The sequence below is a fragment of the Hyperoodon ampullatus genome, assembly GCF_949752795.1.
Source record: "Hyperoodon ampullatus genome assembly, chromosome: 9".
NCBI lineage: Eukaryota > Metazoa > Chordata > Mammalia > Artiodactyla > Ziphiidae > Hyperoodon > Hyperoodon ampullatus.
Window position 1 is genome coordinate 15,230,131 of NC_136922.1, and position 21,681 is coordinate 15,251,811.

General features: G+C 36.3%; 1 protein-coding gene across 8 annotated transcripts in view; it reads right to left on the reverse strand.

The window, feature by feature from the left end:
• Positions 1-21,681, reverse strand: part of COG5 (component of oligomeric golgi complex 5) — a gene marked incomplete at its 5' end in the record, with an annotated part of 277,186 nt that overhangs the window by 150,352 nt on the left and 105,153 nt on the right. The gene's annotated exons all lie outside the window — the stretch shown is intronic.

Consider the following 21,681-nt stretch of genomic DNA (forward strand, 5'->3'; position numbering starts at 1 on the left):
CACATATCTGAGGTAACTAAAATGCTACAAATGAAGGTCAAGGTTTCATTATGCATCTTAGACACAGTTCTAAAATACGTATTTTCTATTTTAACAAGAAAAACTGTTTCTAAAAAACAAAAATGATTTAGATAGAAGATGACTGTTTTCCAGTTATTCAACAGAATATCAAGTGTGTTTTTCATTATATTCTCTAATTAGAATTTTTAAATTTTAAGTCTTAAAATATATCCCTAGCACTTACACATTGTCATATTTTTCTTCAGCTGGGTCACAGCGCACTGCCTAGGTGAAACTACATTAAAGCATCCGGTACAATGCTAACTAACCACTTAGCACTCAAATATCTGCTGACTGCACACAGTATAGTTAGTTCTACACTAGAGGACAGAAGGAAACAATGTAAAGGGCACCTAACAGTGGTTATTGCCAACTGTCCTTCAACCATAAGCATTTTTAAATGTGTCTATCTAAAGGGACTTACAGCTTTCTACAGTGGAAAGAGTACTGAAAATGCCTTTAAATCATTTGGGTTTACATTCAGCCTCATAATTTACTCACTAGGTGATCATAATCATGTGATATACCCTCACTGAGTCTCAATTTTTTTCATCTGTAAAACGACAATAATTTATAATTCGCACCCTACGTAACTCTTATCATCAGAATCAAAATAAATTCATGAATACCAAAGTACTTTATACACCAATCTATCATGTAAATGTAGGGTGGATTATAATCCAGAGAAAATCTTTTTCATCTGATTTTTAAATTTTACTTTTCAGAAAATTTTGAGAAAATTATGTTTAACCTAAGTTGTGGTAATGATCAATGAGTAAATGCTATGTTCACCCTGTAAATTGGTGCAGCCACTATGAAGAACCGTATGGATATTACTTAAAAAGCTAAAAACAGACTCACCATATGACCCAGCAATCCCACTCCTGGGCATATATCCGGAAAAAACTCTAATTCTAAAAGATAGATGCACCCCAATGTTCAGAGAAGCACTATTTACAATAGCCAAGACATGGAAGCAACCTAAACGTCCAACAGATGAATGGATAAAGAAGATGTGGTATATATAAACAATTTCAGCCATAAAAAAGAAATAATGCCATTTGCAGTAACATGGATGGACCTAGAGATTATCATACTAAGTGAAGTAAGTCACACAGAGAAAGACAAATATCACATGGTATCACTTATATGTGGAATCTAAAAAAAAGATACAAATGAACTTATTTCCAAAACAAACATAGACTCACAGACATAGAAAACAAACTTATGGTTACCAAAGGGAAAAGTGGGGGGATAAATTAGGAATTTGGGATTAACAGATACACACTACTGTATATAAAGTAGATAAAAAGATGCTACTGTATAGTGCAGGAAACTACATTCAATATCTTGTAATAACCTATAATGGAAAAGAATCTGAAAAAAAACATATATATATATATATATATGTATGTGTATAACTGAATCACTATGCTGTACACCTGAACCACTCTAAATCAATTATACTCCAATAAAATGTTTAATACAATTAAATATAAAAATTAAAAAAATTTTTCAAGAGGATGGGTAAGATAAACAATTTTTTTTTTTGGTCAAATGTACTCCATTTTGAAATTTAAGATACTAAAAAATAAATTCTGATTTCCCCCACTTTCACTGTCCTGGTCTCAAATTACTAAAAGTTTAGAATAAACTTCTTACACCTTGCCCCAAGCAGTCACTTGATCTCAGTGATTGATTACTGCATTATTTCCTAGGATTGCCCTTTTTTTGTCCTCTAGTCTTCAAACTAAACCTCAATGGCATAAAAATTATTTATAACTAAAATACATGGGCTTCCCTGGTTGTGCACTGGTTGAGAATCGCCTGCCAATGCAGTGGACATGGGTTTGAGCCCCAGTCCGGGAGGATCCCACATGCCGCGGAGCAACTAAGCCCGTGTGCCACAGCTACTGAAGCCCGCACGCCTAGAGCCTGTGCTCTGCAACAAGAGAAGCCACTGCAATAAGAAGCCCGTGCACCGCAACGAAGAGTAGCCCCAGCTCGCCGCAACTAGAGAAAAGCCCGTGGGCAGCAACGAAGACCCAACGCAGCCAAAAATAAATAAATACATTTATTAAAAATAAAATAAATTAATTAAATTAAATTTAAAAATTACATGCCAGTCATTTTCATAGGCTTTCAATGTTCTAGTTGTTACTACACATGGCTACCAGAATAAACGTTCTCATCATATTCCTCTCCCATTCATGGAATCTACGGCTTCCTGTTGACTAATGTTATCTCCTTCCACAAATCCTCCTTTGTGATACAAATTCCCCTTAAGATTTCAAAATCCTCACTGCCTCTTCCTTTACTAGCATCCTCCTCTATTTAGGAAAAAAAAAAAAAAAAAGAAGAAGAGTAATTATAGTGTGCTAAGTGACTCAGCTATGCATTTACTTTTCACAATAATGTTAGCACTACATTATTTATTTGGGATAAAAGAGATGAGGGAAGAGTACAGGTGTGAAGTTGGGATGGTGCTGGAAGTTGGAAGAAATGAAGGAGGCTAAATCTTCATGCTTCAAAGTGGGAAGCCAAAGAAGTTAAAAATTACGAATTGGAAATACAGGCAGGTGATTTAGAGCTATGGAGGTAAATATCAGAAGAATCAGCAAAAATGGTGAAAATGGTGGCCTCTAGGGAAAAGTAAACAGGGCAGAAAAAAGGGCAGGGACTTGCTATTTTTAACAATAAACTTTGGATAACTACTTGAATATGTTATACATGTATACTTTCATAACAAATAAAACCAAATTAAAGACTACATGGGAAGTCAAAATAATAATATAAAAATTAAAATACGGTGGCTAGGGCTTCCCTGGTGGCGCAGTGGTTGAGAGTCCGCCTGCCGATGCAGAGAGCGAGGGTTCGTGCCCCAGTCCGGGAGGATCCCACGTGCCGCGGAGCGGCTGGGTCCGTGGGCCATGGCCGCTGAGCCTGCGCGTCCCGAGCCTGTGCTCCGCAGCGGGAGAGGCCACAGCAGTGAGAGGCCCACGTACCACAAAAAAAAAAAAAAAAAAAAAAAAATATGGTGGCTAGCTAATAAAAAATTTGTATCCTCTAAATCAATGATTCTGTTTCTAAAATAAGTAATATTTAAAAAGAAGAAAAAAGTGAATATATTTGGAAAGATATTTCTACAATGTTAACTGTAACAGTAAATACATACATACATATAAATATACATATGTGTACATGTATGTATATGTGTATCTTAGGTATATGTTGTATGTGTGTGTGTGTGTGTATATATATATATATATATATAAAGAGAAACATTGTAAATGAGAAGAAAACACTTTGGAAATCAATTTGGATAATCTAATAAGATTTCAAATGAATATCCTTATGACCAAAATATGCCACTCCTAGGCACATAACTCAGAGAAATCCCCATATTTGTATATTGGAAGACGTATACAAGAATGTTCATAAAAGCATTGTAAAAAACAAAACGAAGCTGTATATAACTGAAATGACCATCAACTGGAGAACAGATAAACAAAAATATATTCCTTCAAAATACTACTACAGAAGAGTAAAAACAATGACAAGTATACAAATCAATAATGACATCTCTCAATAACAATGTTAAGGAAGAACAAGTTTCAGAAGAATACACACAGCAAGAGGTAATTTATATTAAGACATGTATGATTAAACGATATATTATTTAGGGACACATACAATAACAACATTTAGAAAAGTTATAGAGATAGGCAATACAACATGCTTATAATATTCTAAAACTTAAACTTCATACGTAGTATTTGTAGTTTACACGTGTTAAAAATGTTTCTGCATTTTTATATTTTTCCATTAAATATTAAATAAGTATGAGCCAATGGCACAGATTATAGTATTATAAACAAGGACACTACAAGAGTTATAACTATTTCACGTGTTCAAAACAGAAAAGACGAAACATGTTAGTAAAGACATGGGTAATAAAGTAAGGCACAAATCGATCTTCTAGAGATAAGAAGTACAAACGCTAGATGGGATTAATGGCATATGAGCCACTGTAGGAAAAACAGAATACACTGTCTAATGAAAAAGAGTTTCATGCTAGGACTATTAACTGGTAACTGAATAAGGCTTTTCTTTTCCTTTTAAAAATATCATGCTCATTTTTGAAAATCAGAAAAATACTTCAAAGAAGGGAAATTATATAACCCACAACACAGAGGCAACAACTGCCAAGTGGATTATTAGAATATATGTGAATATGTCTGACAAATTTGTGAATCTTCAAATTCTCAAGTAGTACCAAAACAGCATATATCCTCCCCCTAGATATTTATGTGAGAAAGAGCAGAAAAAGCAAAAATTGACATACAGGGACTGGGCAGCTGGCTACACTGAAGAAAGTGACTCCCTCCTACACACCGACTTTGCAAAGAGCACAATGCAGATAAGTGCCTCAGAGAAATTTCAAGCAACCTTCAGACATTCCTAAAATACTCAAAATCTTGTTTGTAACTACTATATTCCTTTAAATTCTTACCCTACTTTTTAAACTACCCACGAGTTATTTTGTTTATGTTTTTATCTGTAATTATACTTATTTACAATGTATTCTTTATTAACAATGTTATAAGCGTTCACCCATACTATGATAGTACTTATAAATATGTTTTTAACAGTATTTCATCAAATAAATGAACAAAAATTACTTAACCGTCTGCCTAAATGGAATAATTATTTATCATAAATACATATAAGAATATTAAATATCTATAATTATTTCCTTGGGAAACAAAGCAGAATTACCAGATCAAAGTAACAATTTTAAGCTTATTGATACAAATCATCAAACTACTTTTCAAAATGACTATACTACTTTAAACATTTTCCTAATAATCTATGGGAGTTATTTAACCATAGGTAGCACTGGATGTTATTCCTGTATTGAATATTTTATACACTGCTCGAAGAAGTATGTTCTTATTGAGGGTCTGACATGAATTTTTAAATAATGAGGTTGAATAACCTTTACTATCTGTATCTCCTTTTGAGAATCTCTACATCATTTTTACTCCCTATCATTTTTATATCACTTTGTATTAATTATAGGATAATATTCACTGTTTACCTATCATATTTGCTATGAGTATTTTCCCAGTCTGTTGGTTTGTTCATTTTTAGTTATTTATTTATGCATTACTTCCTAAGGCCATTTCCAGAATACAGTCATACAATTATATTATCTAAAAGCTCCACATCTGATTTTTCTACACAGCCCTGACTATTTAGAACTATTTAGAAACTTCAGACTAAACTTCAGACTAAAGCCTGTCTTTTACAAAAGCAAATAGCAAAATATAAATCTGTGATTTATAAAGGGTTATCTGGCAAACTGATGAATAATAATCTGGAGAGCAAAGCTGTCACTGTAGAATCCATTCAACAAAAAGTTTACCTTAAATCAAAATAAATAATATGTAAGATCAGGGCTTATCACAACGACTACATTTTAACTTGTTCTGCCAACACCAATCTTCCTTGCCACCTTATCATATGTTTTATAAAAACACAGTTCCTAGACAATATGAGCTCAATAACAAATGTAAATGAAGACAAAACAAACCACCACCACAAAACATCACCAAACAACATGGATGCCGCAGGGTTACAATACTGATAAAATTAATTCACCCAATCAACGAGATCTAAGTGTCCAGTTACTGAAGGTATCATCATCACCATCGTCATAAAAACAACATCATCATCATCATCACAGAATACTTATTTGTTATTTGTAACACATGGCTAAGTCTAAGATAGGGTTATTTTAAAAATTCCCCTCCCCGCTCATAAAAAAAAAAAAAAAAAAAAAAAAAAAAACTGTTTCACTAAAGAAACCTTAGAAAACACATAAAGTTAGAGAAAAAGTAGAAGTCAAAAACCCCAAGAGGGCTTCCCTGGTGGCGCAGTGGTTGAGAGTCCGCCTGCCGATGCAGGGGACACGAGTTCGTGCCCTGGTCCGGGAAGATCCCACATGCCGCGGAGCAGCTGGGCCCGTGAGCCATGGCTGCTGAGCCTGCGCGTCCGGAGCCTGTGCTCCGCAACGGGAGAGGCCACAACATTGAGAGGCCCGCGTACAGCAAAAAAAAAAAAAAAAAAAAAAAAAAAACCCCAAGAAAGGGGTAAGATTTTAATATATAATAACCAAAATATAACTGAACAAATAGGAAAAATTATTTTTAAAAAGCATCTCACAATATATAAAACCAATCATAGAAAAAAAATTTAAACAATATAAAATACTTTTTCCCACTAAGGGGGAAAATAATTCCTTAACCAAACAAACTATAAGACAAATTTCACAACTACTAATATATACATTTTCTAATGTCTTCTAATGAAAAAATAAAAATAAAATAAGAAAAAGAATAAAAATAATTTGAAGTAAATTAAACACATAAAGGTATTACCATTAAAAACATATAAAGAATTTATAGTTATCAGTGGGTAACTAATCAAACGGACATTAAAAAACAAGTTCGTGTAAGAGAAAATTCAGGATTAAGTCAACGTTTGAAAATCTATTAAAGCTTTCTAATAATCTTTGAAATTTATCCTTATGTAAAATATAATAGTACATGATTACTGGAGCACTTATAAAATCAATAAAAATATCATTTACTTAAAGTCAATTCTATTCAAGAAAACAGGTATATCCTTTCAAAGGCAGAATATCACAGAAAGAAGGCTGAGTTAGGAATGAGAATACCTGAACTTTATTGTACTCAATTTTATGACCTGAGAAAAATCACTTAACCTTTCTGAGATTCCATAAGTAAAGAATAAAAAACCTGTGTTACAAATCACACAGGGTTGTATGGATCAAATGAGATAATATGCATGAAGAACAGTTTTGTAAACCACCAAAAGCATATAAGTAGTTTCTTATTTTCATAAATGGGGTATTAATTACTAAACCCCCCCCCCTTTTTTTAATGGAGGGAGGAAGGGAAAAGGGCCTTGAAAAACATAATCTTTAGGAGTTCAGTATTACAAAAAAAAAAAAAACCCAAAAAACATAAAGGTAAAATTTGTACTTTTCTAACCAATCCTTAGTTGATACTACTGCTTAAACTATGCACAAAATAAGCCTCAGGCTTAAGTAAACACCTTTGAGTGAAATCTTTATACTTCAAGCCCAAAGTCTCAGGGCATGCTGAGCTTGTTCTTCAAAGCTTTGTGAAAATTTAGCATCAAAAGCCTTATTTTTTTTTCTGGCTCTCACTTTAGGGTGGGGGAAAAACCTTACTATTAAAAAAGGGGATTAGTTTTCCTTTCCTAAGTCTTACTCTTTTTTCCAGCGAGCACAAAAAAATTGCCCAGGGCCATAGATAAATACAGAAAAAGAGAAGAAGACAGTGTATTTTCTCTTTCCTTTGGGCACAGTTGGGTTTTGTTTTTTTTTTCCCCCTTCCCTTGACTTTCTAACCATGGTGCTGTTGCTATGACATTATACCTTTAAAACATGGATTTATATAAAACTAACCTTTTTTTTCCCCTCCAGGAAGATACTTCAGATGCTATATTTAGTGCCTACCTTCCAAACATTATCTAACCAGAAGTAAGAGTCAATACCCCTCCCTCAACAACTGAGAAGCACTAGATAAAATCAACAAGGAATAGAAAAAATGACCACCATAAAACAAGGGAAACTAGTTGTCCACCCAACAAAAACAGAATATACATTCTGTTCAACTACACATGGAACATTAACCAAGACAGAGGATGTCCTAGGTCACAAAACAAACATCGTACATTTAAAAGAAATGAAATCATACAATTCAACTGATCACAATAGAATCAAACTAAGAATCAGCAATAGAAAAATACCTATAAATTTTCTAAACATTTCAAAATTAAACAACACATTTCTAAATAATCAGTGGATCACAAAAGATCTCAAAGGAAATTTTTTTAGAAATATTGAACTGAACGAAGATGAAAAAACAACATCGAAATCTGTGGGATTCAACCAAGGCAGGAGTTGGAAGAAATTTAATAACACTAGATGCGTTCTTAGAAAAAGATGTGTTATTAGGGAAAAAAAGGTCTCAATAATGCAAGCTATTGCCTCAAGAAACTAGAAAAAAAGCAAAATAAACCCAAAACAAGCTGAAGAAAGGGACTAAAAAAGATATCAGAAAATCAATGAAATTGAAAACAAAAGTAACAGAAAACCAATCAAACCAAAAGTAGACTCTTCACAAGTATCAATAAAATTAATAAACCCCCAGAAAGACCAAGAAAGAAAAAAAGCATAGGAGACAAATTACCAATTACAGGAGTGAAAAACATGATACCACTACAGAACTCACAGCATTAAAAGTATAATGGAATACTTTGAATAGCTCTACAACTTAGAAGAAATTATCAGAACTCATACAAGATGATCTGAAAATATAACTATTAAAGAAATTGAATTTGTAATTCAAAACATTCTGAAGTAGAAATCTACAAACTCAGATGGTCTCACTATCATGGAAAAAAGAAGCAATCCAATACTACACAATGGAAGAAGGAACACTTCTCCAAACTGGATCAAAAAAAAAAAAACAGCTACAAACATTCTCTCTCAAGAGCATAGACACAGAAATTCTCAAAATATTAGCAAATCTGATTACCTACTAAAAAAACAAAGACATTAGCAAACATACAAAACTACAGAACCATCTCCCGTAAAAGCACAGATGCAAAAATCCTCACCAAATTTTAGTAAATAGGATCTAGTAATATATAAAAATAATAATACATCATGACCAAAAGGAGTTTCCTCTTAGAATACATGGAAAATAAACTTTGATAATTTAAAGATGTTTATTATAAAAACTTAAAGTAACAAATAAACATAACTCAAACAGCTTTACAGCTAATAAGCCAACAAATGAGGTAAACCGTAGTCATGAAAAACACTCCAAAAGAAAGCAGAAGAGAAAATGAGAAGCAATGAAAAGACGATACAAACGGAATACAAATAGCTAGATGGTAGCATTAAATATAATCACATCAATAATGCAATGAAATCTAAACTGCCTAAACAGCCTAAATATGATGCAGAGATTATAAAACTGGATTAAAAAAAGGACTATAGATAGCTTATTAAAAAACTCATGAAAAACATGAAGACACAAATAAGTTAAAAGGGAAAAGAGAGAAAAAGATATACAAAGCTGGATTATTATAAAGATGGTGGAATAGGAGGACGTGTAGCTCACCACCCCCCCTGCAAAAACATAGCAAAAATACTATACAGGTGGAACAATTCTCACAGAAAACTAAGTGGAAACTGGCAAAAGAACTCCCATACCACCGAAGCTGCAAGAAAGATCTCCACGTAACTGGGTAGGACAGAAAAAGGCATAGGGTTGAGACTCCCACCTGTGAGAGGGATCTGAGAGGAAGAAAAGGTCCACACAGGCACTCACCCACCCTGGGGAGCAAGCAGGACAGGCCACAATCTGGGAATCAGAGTCCCAAGGTCCTTCACAGAGGAAGACAACCCCCCTTGGCTGCTGGGAGGTCCCTGGGACAGATGAAGGGCTGGAGATGCCTAGACTCTACTCAAAAGGAGCACGCACATGATGGCTTGCCAAGAGTCAGGACAGAGAGAGCCTTGCACTGGAGGCTGCTGCCTTGCCACACCCCCTAATCCGGACGAGGCAAACACCTCAGCCCTACCACACCACAGCTTGGTACAAGATCTCAGCCAACCGGGCCCTGGGAAAACACCTGGTCTAGCTACGCACAGACAGGAGGTAGGGCCGGGTTGGGGAGCCTGGGATGTGATCCAGGTGGGGCGGGTGGTGGCTACGGTCAATGCACGCTCAGGTGGTGCTGCGAACATGCCATGGTTCATCTCCCACCAGAGTGAATGCTCTAGTCCCCACCACACTCCACATTGCAGCTTAGCACGGGATCTGGGGCAGACAGGTCTTGGGAGAAGGCAGCCACCGAGGCAATCTAGATCTCTGGCAGCAGCACAGCCACCTCAATGCCTGCAGTCACAAGGCCTGAAACCCCAGTCCCAGCCTAGAGAACTCTCCAGCCCTGCCCACTCCACACCAAAGGCTTGAACTAGATCTGGGACAAATACAACAGGGGAAAGGATGCGAACATGGGCTGCATGTGAACAGAGCCACAGACACCTACACAGGTGGTACTTAGGTTCTCTGTGAGTGAAGGGGCTTTACTTGCTTCACTTGCTCCTTTGGGGCAGGACAGGCACTAAAGGGGAAAGGAACATGATCGAGCCTGCTTCTCAGAGCTTCTACTCCAACAACTGGGAAGCAGACCCTGCACCTGACAGGATGATGAGAGCCAAAAAGCAGAGGGGACATCCCACGTCACAGGTTTTAGATCCCCTAACATCAACCACACCCCTTCCCTATCAAGGTGATAACAACCAGCACACCTTGAGGAAGGACATGACTGGTGTCCCTATCAAAACTAGCCCTCACACCAAAGACACTGGACATACACGTCTACACAGAAAGCTGCCTCATAAAAACACCTCTTCAAGACCACAATAGATAACTGTTTCTCCTAAATTCACTGAGACAGAAAGTTAAGTAAAATGAAAAGGCAAAGGAACTACTCCCAATTAAAAGAGTAAGAGAAATACCCTGAAAGAACAGATAATAAAACAGAGCTCACCAGTCTACCAGACCATGAGTTCAAAAAGGTGGTAATAAAAATGCTAACTGAATTAAGAAAGATTATCAACGGAAACACAGATCACTGTAACAAGGAACTAGAAACTACAAAGATGAAACAATCAAAGATAGATAATTCAATTTCCAAGATAAAAAGCAATCTAGAGGTAATGAACGGCCAAATAAATGACATAAAACAACAAATAAGTGGGGAATTCCCTGGTGGTCCAGTGGTTAGGACACAGCACTTTCACTGCCATGGCCCTTGGGGTTCAATCCCTGGTCGGGGAAGTAAGATCCTAAAGCCATATGGTGCGGACAAATTAATTAATTAATTAATTAATTAATTAAGTGATCTGTAAGACAGAACAATGGAAATCACCCAGTCAGAATAGCAGACAGAAACACAAATGGAAAAGAAAACAATGTGTGAGATCTATGGGATGACATAAATGCCAAGCTACACATAACAGGGGTTCCAGAAGAAGAAGGGAGGATCAAAAACGTATTTAAAGAAATTATGGCTGGAAACATCCCAACACTAAAGAAGGAAACAGATATCCAGGTACAGGAAGCGCAGAGGGTCCCAAAGAAGATGAGTCAAAACAGGCTCACAGGGCTTCCCTGGTGGCGCAGTGGTTGAGAGTCTGCCTGCTAATGCAGGGGACGCGGGTTCGAGCCCTGGGCTGGGAGGATCCCACATGCCGCAGAGCAACTAGGCCCGTGAGCCACAACTACTGAGCCTGCGTGTCTGGAGCCTGTGCTCCACAACAAGAGAGGCCGCGATAGTGAGAGGCCTGCGCACTGCGATGAAGAGTGGACCCCGCCTGCCACAACTAGAGAAAGCCCTCGCACAGAAACAAAGACCCAACACAGCAAAAATAAATTAATTAATTAATAAACTCCTACCCCCAACATCTTCTTTAAAAAAAAAAAACAGACTCACAACAAGCTGTATCATAATTAAAATGGCAAAAGTGAAAAATAAAGAGAGGATTCTAAAGACAGCAAGAGAAAAAGAGTCCTTTACAAGGGAACCCCCCCATAAGGCTGTCAGCTGATTTCTCTGCAAAAACTTTGCAAGCGAGAAGACAGTGGCATGATATATTCAAAGTCCTGAAAGGGAAAAGCCTTCTACCTAGGATGCTCTACCCAGCAAGATTATCTTTTCTTTTCTTTTTCTTTTTTTTGCCATGCCATGCACAGCACACGGGATCTTCGTTCCCTGACCAGGGATAGACCTCATGCTCCCTGCAGTGGAAACACAGAGTCTTAACCACTGGACCACCAGGGAAGTCCCAAGATTATCATTTAGAATAAAAGGAGAGACAAAGAACTTCTCAGATGAGCAAAAACTAAGAAAATTCAGCAGTACTAAACTTACCCTAAAAGAAATACAAAAGCATCTTCTCTAAATAGAAAATAGACAAGAACCTATAGAAAAGGGAAAATCACAATAGGAAAAGGCAAATATAGTAAGGACTGAAAAATCACTTAAATAAGCCAGTACACAGTAAAAAAAAAAAAACTGTAAAGGCGATTGTAACTACAATGAAAAGTAAAAGGATAAGCATGAAGACTTAAAAAAAGGACATAAAAATCACAAAATTTGGGGAGGTGAATATAAAAATGTAGGTCTTTTAGATTGTGTTTGAACTTGAATGACTATCAGTTTAAAGCAAACTGATTTAGTTACAGATCAACGTACTTGAACTCCATGGTAACAACAAATCAAAAACATACAAAAGATTCACAAAACAAAAAAACAAAAAAAAAAGGAACTCAAGCATACTACAAAAGAAAATCATCAAAATACAAAAGGAAAAATGAAAAGAAGAAGAAATGAACAAAGAAGAACTACAGAAACAGCTGGAAAACAAGGCTTAAAATGGCAATAAATACATACCTATTAACAATTACTTTAAATATCAATAGAATAAATGCTCTGATCAAAAGTCACAGAGCAGCAGATTGGATTAAAAAAAAAACAGAACCTGGAATATTCTGCCTACAAGAGACTCACTTCAGGTGAAAGACATGCACAGACTGAAAGTCAGGGGATGGAAAAAGATACTTCATGCAAATGGAAACAACAAGAAAGTGGGGAAGCAATACTCATATCAGGCAAAACAGACTTTAAAACAAAGGCCATAAAGAAAGACAGAGAAGAGTACTATAGAATAAGAAAGGGATCAATACAAGAAGAGGATATTACACTCATTAACATATATGCACCCAATATAGAGCCCCTAAACCTATAAGGCAAATACTAACAGACATAAAAGGAGAAACTGACAATAATACAATAATAGTAGCAGACTTTAACACTCCACTGGCATTAATGGATATCCAGGCAGAAAATCAATAAGGCAACAGAGGTCCTAAATGACATAATAGATCAGTTGGATTTCATTGATATGTCCAGGACACAACATCCAAAAAAAGCAGAATATACATTTTTCTCAAGCATGCATAGAACATTCTCTAGGATAGATCACATACTAGGTCAGAAAACAAGCCTCAACAAATTTTAGAGGATAGAAATTATTTCAAGCAACTTTTCTGACCACAATGGTATAAAATTAGAAATCAACTACACCAAGAAAAACAAGGAAAGAACAAACACGTGGAGACTAAACTGTACATTACTAAAAAACCAATGGGTCAATGATGAAATCAAAGAAGAAATCAGAAAATACCTTAAGGAAAATGAAAATGAAAACACAATTGTACAAAATCCATGGGACACAGCAAAAGTAGTCCTAAGAGGGAAGTTCAGAGCGACACGGGCCTTCCTCAAGAAACAAGAAAAATCACAAATAAATAACCTAACTTACCATCTAAAAGAATCAGAAAACAAACAAAGCCCAAATTCAGCAGAAGGAAGGAAATAATAAAGATCAGAAAGGAAATAAAATAGAGATCAAAAAGAGTCATGGGGCTTCCCTGGTGGCGCAGTGGTTGAGAGTCCGCCTGCCGATGCAGGGGACACGGGTTCGTGCCCTGGTCCAGGAAGATCCCATATGCCGCGGAGCGGCTAGGCCCATGAGCCATGGCCGCTAAGCCTGCGCATCCGGAGCCTGTGCTCCGCAACAGGAGAGGCCACAACAGTGAGAGGCCCGCGTACTGCAAAAAAAAAAAAAAAAAGTAGAAAAGATCAATAAAAACAAAAGCTGGTTTTTTGAAAAGATAAATAAAATTGACAAACCTCTAGTCAGGCTCACTAAGAAGAGAGAGAACCCAAATAAACAAAATAAGAAAGAGGAAAAATAACAACTAATACCACTGATACAAAATATCATAAGAGAATACTATGAACAGCTATACGCCAACAAATTGGACAAGCTGGAAGAAATGGAAAGGTTGTAGAAACATACAGCCTGCCAACACTGAGTCAAGAAGAAATAGATAATGTGAACAGACCAATCACTAAAAGTGAGATAGAATCTGTAAAAACAAACAAACAAACAAACTCCCTGCAAACAAAGTCCAGGACTGGATGGCTTCACTGGGGAATTCTATCAAACATTTAAATAAGAACTTATACCTATCCCTCTCAAAACTATTCCAAAAAATTGAAAGGAGGGAACACTCCCAAAGTTACTGAGGCCACCATCACCCTGACCCCAGACAAAGACATTCCAAAAAAATAAAATCACAGGCCTGTATCTCTGATGGATATAGATGCAAAAATCCTCAACAAAATATTGGCAAACCAAATCCAACAATACATAAAAAGGACCATACACCATAATCAAGTTGTATTTATTCCAGGGTGACAAGAATGTTCACCATATGCAAATCAGGGTGATTCACAACATTAACAAAAAGACAAAAACCAAATGATCATCTCAATAGAAGCAGGAAAAGCATTTGACAAAAATCAACATCCATTCATGATAAAAACATTCACCAAAGTGGGAAGAAAGGCAACATATCTCAGCAGAGTAAAGGTCATTTACAACCAACCCACAGCCAACACAATACTCAATGGTGAAAAGCTGGAAGCCTTCCTGCTAAATTCAGGAACAAGACAAAGACGTCTATTCTCACTTCTTCTATTCAACATAGTATTGGAAGTCCTAGCCACAGAAATCAGAGAAGAAAAACAAATAAAAGGAATCCAAATTAGAAAGGAAGAAGTAAAACTGTTACTACTTGCAGATGACGTGATATTGTATATAGAGAACTCTAAAGTCTCCACACAAAAACTGTCAGAACTAATAAATGAACTCACCAAGGTAGCAGAATACAAGATTAGTATACAGAAATCTGTTGCGTTTCTATACACTAAAACTGAAATATCAGAAAGTGAAAGTTAAAAAACACACCCATTTAAAATTGTGAAAAAAAAATCCTAGGAATAAACTTTACCAAAGAAGTGAAAGACCCATACACTGAAAACTATAAAGCACTGATAAAGGAAACTGAAGATGATTCTAAAAAATGGGAAAATATCCCATGCTCTTGGATTGGAAGAATTAATATTGTTAAAAATGGCCATACTACACAAGGCAATCTACAGATTTAATGCAATCCCCACCAAAATAACCAGGACATATTTTTTACAGAACTAGAACAAATAATCCTAAAATTTATATGGAACCACAGAAGACCCAGACTTGCAAAGCAATCCTGAGAAAAAAGAACAAAGGGTGGAATAACGCTTCCAGACTTCAGACTATACTGCAAAGCTACAGGATCAAACAGCATGGTACTGGCACAACAACAGACACATAGAACAAAGCAATGGAATACAGAGCCCAGAAATAAACCCACACACCCACAGTTAATTTATCTATGACAAAAGAAGAAAAATATTCAACGGAGAAGAGTCTCTTCAACAAGTGGTGTTGGCAAAGCTGGACAGCTACATGTAAATCAATGAGATTAGAACATTCCCTCACACCATATACAAAAATAAACTCAAAATGGTTTAAAAACCTAAATGTAAGACATGACACTATAAAACTCCTAGAAAAGAACAGAAAACATAGGCAAGATATTCTTTGACATAAATCATAGCAATATTTTTGTACGTCAGTCCCCCAAGGCAAAAGAAATAAAATAAAAATTAAACAAACGGGACCTAGTCAAACCTAAAAGCTTTTGTACAGCAAAGGAAACAAAATAAAAAGACAACTTACGGACTGGAAGAAAATCCCTGCAAACTATGCAACTGACAAAGGATTAATATCCAAAATATACTAATAGCTCATACAACTCAATATCTAAAAAATCATACAACCCAACCAAAAAATGGGCAGGAGACCTAAAGAGACGTTTCTCCAAAGAAGACATACAGATGGCCAACAGGCAGGTGAAAGATGCTCAACATCACTCATTATTTGAGAAATGCAAATCAAAACTGTGATGAGGTACCACCTCACACCAGTCAGAATGGCTATCGTCAAAAAGTCTACAAATAACAAATGCTGGAGAGGATGTGGAGAAAAGGGAACCCTCATAAATCATTCGTGGGAAGGTAAGTTGGTGCAACCACTATGGAAAATAGTATGGAGGTTCCTTAAAAAACTAAAAATAGGGCTTCCGTGGTGGCGCAGTGGTTGAGAGTCCACCTGCCGATGCAGGGGACACGGGTTCGTGCCCTGGTCTGGGAAGATCCCACATGCCACGGAGCGGCTAGGCCCATGAGCCATGGCCGCTAAGCCTGCGCGGCCGAAGCCTGTGCTCCGCAACGGGAGAGGCCACAACAGTGACAGGCCCGCGTACCACAAAAAAAAAAAAAAAAAAAACTAAAAATAGAACTACCTATGATCCACCTAGGTTTCACTTAATGACAACAAAAGGGTCAAATCATCAAGAGAATATAATCTTAAAATTTATGCACCTAATAAAGGAGATTCAAAATAACTGGCAAGAAACTGACAGAACTGCAAGGAGAAACAGCGAAACTGAAAAATACAGTGAGAGATTACAACACCTCTCTATCAAGAGTTCATAGTACAAGAAGATAATCAAAGAATCAGAAGATCTGAACAAGACTATTAACCAACTTGACCCAATTGATACCCAATTGATATGTGATAGAACAACACACATTCTTTTCAAGTGTACAAAGACTATTTGCCAAATACAACATTCTGGGCCTGAATCAAGTTTCAACAGATTTAAAATTATTCAGTTCATACAAAGTATGTTTTTTGAACAGAGTGGAATAGTTAGAAGTCAAAAACATAAAGATTCCTAGAAAATTCAAAATATTCAAAATAAAATAACTTCTTTAAAAAAACTCACGATCAAAGAGGAAATCAAAAAAGAAATGAGAAGCTATATTAAACTAAATGATAATGACAACACAATAAGGCAAGGTTTGCAGGATACAGCCAAAGCAATAATTGGATAGATATTTATAGCAGTAAAGACCTGGATTAGAAAAGAAGAAAGTTTTTAAATAGATGAACTCTGCTTCCAACTTAAAAAAACTAGGAAAGTAAGAACAAACAAAACCTCAAACAAGCAGAATAAAGTAAATAATAAAGAACAAAGTAGAAATCTTACTTAAAACGTTAGAGAGTATCAACAAAACCAAAAGCTGGTTCTTTTTAGAAGATAAGTAAGGTTGAAAACCTCTAGCTAAAATGAGTAATAAAAAAGAACAGACAAATTGCCAAATATCAGGACTGAGAGAGCTAACATCATTCTAAAGAAACTACCAATATTAAAAGGTTAAAAAAGGAATATTATGAATAACTTTACCCCACAAACGATATAGATGACTGTCAAATAATTATGCTGTGTGAAGGAAACCAGACCAAAAAGTGTACATACTGTATGATTCTATTTATAAAATGTTAGAAAATGCAAGTTAGAATGGAGGTCAGTGGTTCCCTGGGGATGGGAAGGGATTTCAGAGAGGGTGGGAAGCCTTATAGGGAAACTTTTGGAAGTGATGAATATGATTGCTCCCTTGATTGTATTGATGGTTTCTCAGCATATAAATATGTCAAACTCTATCAAATGTACACTTTAAACATGCACAGGTTATTTTATGTCAATTATACCTCAATAAAGCTGTTCTTTTTAGTGAAGAAAAACTATAACAGAAATACATCCAACATAATTATAGGGCTTATTCAATGACAACAACAAAATCATTTTCCCTCTTAATCATACTTATGAAAGACACCAAGAGGATCTGTACAACTTTGGTTTTTTTCCCTCAAACAGCCATCTAAATGCCTCCCATATGCTAGGTACTGCCTATATACACAGACAACAGACACCAATCCTACCTTCAAAACATTTATATTATAGCTTTGCTGACAAACTACAAAACAGAATTATAATCCAGGCAGTCCTCCTAACCAAAAAGTTTAACAATAAGCTTACACAGTAAAAGGTTTTTGTCCCAGCTGAAAACAATTATATTGATATAATTCCTAATTATAGATACAAGAGGGACTGCTTCTCTGGGGTCCCGGCACTTCTTAAGATTAAATGTTTAGTGGACACTGACTTCAGTATATTAGTAGGTGTTACGATAAATTTAGGAAATGCTGGGTTAAACACAAAATAAAGTTGGTTTCTTTACTACAGTACTCCTCAGAACTATTAATAAGCACAGAATCATCCAAAAGAGGTATATAATATATAATATCTCCTAAATCTATTTCTCTCTCATTTTTTCCCCTCAAGATCTAATATGACTACCACTCATGGAACACACTTAGGAAAACACAGTAACTACACCATGCTGGTTTAGGTACAATACTAAAAGAAACAAAATCCACCTAAATCCACTGATAGAACTCTTTTGTTTACCCTTTAAAAATCTCAATAAAGAATCTTATTTATATAGTATAAAGCACCAAGAAGCAATAATGTAAAGAACAAGGAAGACATATATCCGTACATCTTATTCTTGTATGAATAGTACCTATTAAATAAACATCTATGACTGTAGAAGCAATAAAATCTCCCTGTCCGTCTCCCTCTCCCTCTCTCTATACATATATAGGACATGGATATTACAATTTCTAGCCACATTAGTTTTTATTCTATATCCAAATTTTACTAAAAAAAGCACAAGAAACATCATATGGCTACATGAAAAATTTTTTTAAAAAACATACTATGAAGAGTCCTTATGAGAAGAAACAACATGAAGGTTATCAATGGTAATTACTAAGGTTTACAGAATTAAAGTTTCCACTAAGAATATTTACTCCCTAATCCAGACAAAAAAAAAGAGTACATATTGTATGATTCCATTTATTATTTATCTATTAATATGTATCTATTATAGATGCAGCACATTGCAGAGTCATAATACAACTAGTTATCAGAATAACAACAACAGTGATTACTAACAGTCACATAGTACTTAGTATGTGTTAAGGGTTGAATTATGCTCCCCCACCCAAATTCATATATTGAAGTCCTAATCCCCAGTACCTCAGAATATAACCTTGTCTAGTTTCAGAGATAATTATTTAAGATGAAGTCCCTAATCCAACATGATGGATGTTCTTACGAAAAGGGGAAATTTAGACATAGTCACCAACACACAGTGAGAATGCTATGTGAGAATGAAGGAAAGATCAGGGTGATGCTTCCACAAGCCAAAGAACACTAAGGATTGCCACAAGCCACCATAAGCAGGGGAGAGGCACATAAGATTCTTCCCTCAAAGCCCTCCAAAGAAATGGACCCTACCAACATCTTGATTTTGGACTTGAGAGGGAGCAGAACACGTGACCCCAAAATGTGCCACTAGGCATGTGGATTATTTTAAGCTGAAGGCAATCAAGGCCTAACAGACTAGGGAAGAGTTTATTTTACCGCCTCCCTTAACTGCCTCAAAGAATTTAGGTAGAAAATCTGTACCAGGAAGAAAGCCAATACCAGACATAACTTTTTACATCAGAAAGGCTTACGTGCATGGCGTGGCAAACATTTGTTTAGCAAACATTTGCTCTTCCCGTCTTCCTGTGAATTGCCTTCCTCCTGGGAAGTCCTAGACCCCTACCCTCTTCTCCTTAGCTCAGGATGGCATAGAGCCCTCGACTGCCTGACTGTCTGAGAGGCTCATACCTTTGGGGTTCCCTTACATATGAAATTAAATTTGGTTTTCTCCTGTAAATCTGTTCTATGCCAATTTAATTATTAGACCAGCCAAAGAACCTAAAAGGAAAGAAGGGAAAAGTTTCTCTCTCCAGAACTGTGAGACAATAAGTTTCTGTTGTTTAAGTCACCCAATTCGTAGTACTTTGTTACAGCAGCCCTAGCAAACTAACATACTAGGTGTCCAGGCACTGTTATAAGAACCTGTATAATACTCATTTAATACAACCCTTTAGTTAGGTATTTTCATCTATTCCACTTTACAGACAAGAAAACTGAGGCACAGACCAGTTAATTGTCTTGCCCAAGTTCACAATTATTAGGTTTCAAAGGCAGGATTTGGGAAGTGACACCAATGGTGGTACGGACAGGCAGTCCTGTAGTGTGGCAGAATATGTCAACTGTCTGGTGTTTCAACATCAAAGTTTGATTCTCTGGCCCTCTAAAGCTTTGTTCTCTTCATACACTCTCTAAAATCTTCTAATTATTCCTTTCTGCTTAAAACAGCGGGAGTAGATTCAGTTAGGCTCAACAAGGAATCATGACTGATAAATAAGGAGATCTCCAGTTAGGAACTGGAGTGCTGGTAAAAGCTGAAGTACTTAAAGAATCTGGCAGCCGTTATAGACCCAGAAAAATATCAAAGTGATCTTTAACTACTACTTGTTATATGGGTTTTGAGTTTTGCAGTGACGTAGTAAAGGGCCTACCTGACAACCTGGTCACAAAAATTAGTTCCTTTGTTCTTAAAGCGCTTCATCTATTCTGACCATAAACACTTTAAGACCTCTCTCCAAAAGCAAGGCTATATATACATAGACCAACGGAGAGGTTGAGGGTAGAGAGGAATGGAGAATAATGGAGGAGTCCAAACTACCAGGGGCTTCAAAAGAGGAGACAGATATCAGAGTTAAGGCTTGGCTTTTCCTATACATCAAAGTTGACAATGGCCCAAAGTTGATAATTGCTTCTCTTTCTTGTCTTTCATTGCTCTTAATCAAGTTCACTCCATGTTAACTCCCTGTGAAAACACTGCAGCCACAAATTATTTCACAACTTGACAGTTAGGAATATTAAACACACACACACACACACACACACACACCCTCTTCTATTATAGATTGAATTGTGTTCCACAAAATGTTAAAGCCTTAGCCCCCAGTACCTGTAACTGTGACCTTATTTGGAAATAGGTTCTTTGCAGATGTAATCAAGCTAAGATAAGGTCACACTGGATTAGGATGGACCCTACTCCAATGACTGGACTCCTTATAAAATGAGGGGAATTTAAACACAGGCACACAGAAAGGGGAATGCCATGTAAAGACAGAGACCCACAGGGAAGAAGGCCATGGGAAGACAGAGACAAAGATTGAAATGACACATTTATAAACCAAGGAACCCAAAGGATTTCCAGCACCCACCAAAAACTAGAAAAGGCAAGGAAGGATTCTTCCCCTAGAACCTTCAGAGACAGTGTGGCCCTGCAAAGAGCCTTGACTTCAGACTTTTAGCCTGCAGAACTGTGAGAGAATAATTTTCTGTTGTTTTAAGTCACTCGGTTCGTGGTAATTTGTTTGAGTAGCCCTAGGAAAACTAATACATCTTCTCTCCAATAGATTCGCTTTTTTCCATCTTTAATCAACCCCCAATTTAGGCCTGAAGTTATAGACCAAAAGAATTAATTGAGAATTGAAGTCAATAAAGGTTCCACAAGCAGAGCAGCTGCATGATGAGCCATTTAATCTTCTATACAACATTCACTGGCCCATTACCAGCAAGTTCCCGTATTCTCTTAGCTTAAGAGCTCTTGAGCTACTGAATACAATTTTCACAATGAATGAATTATACT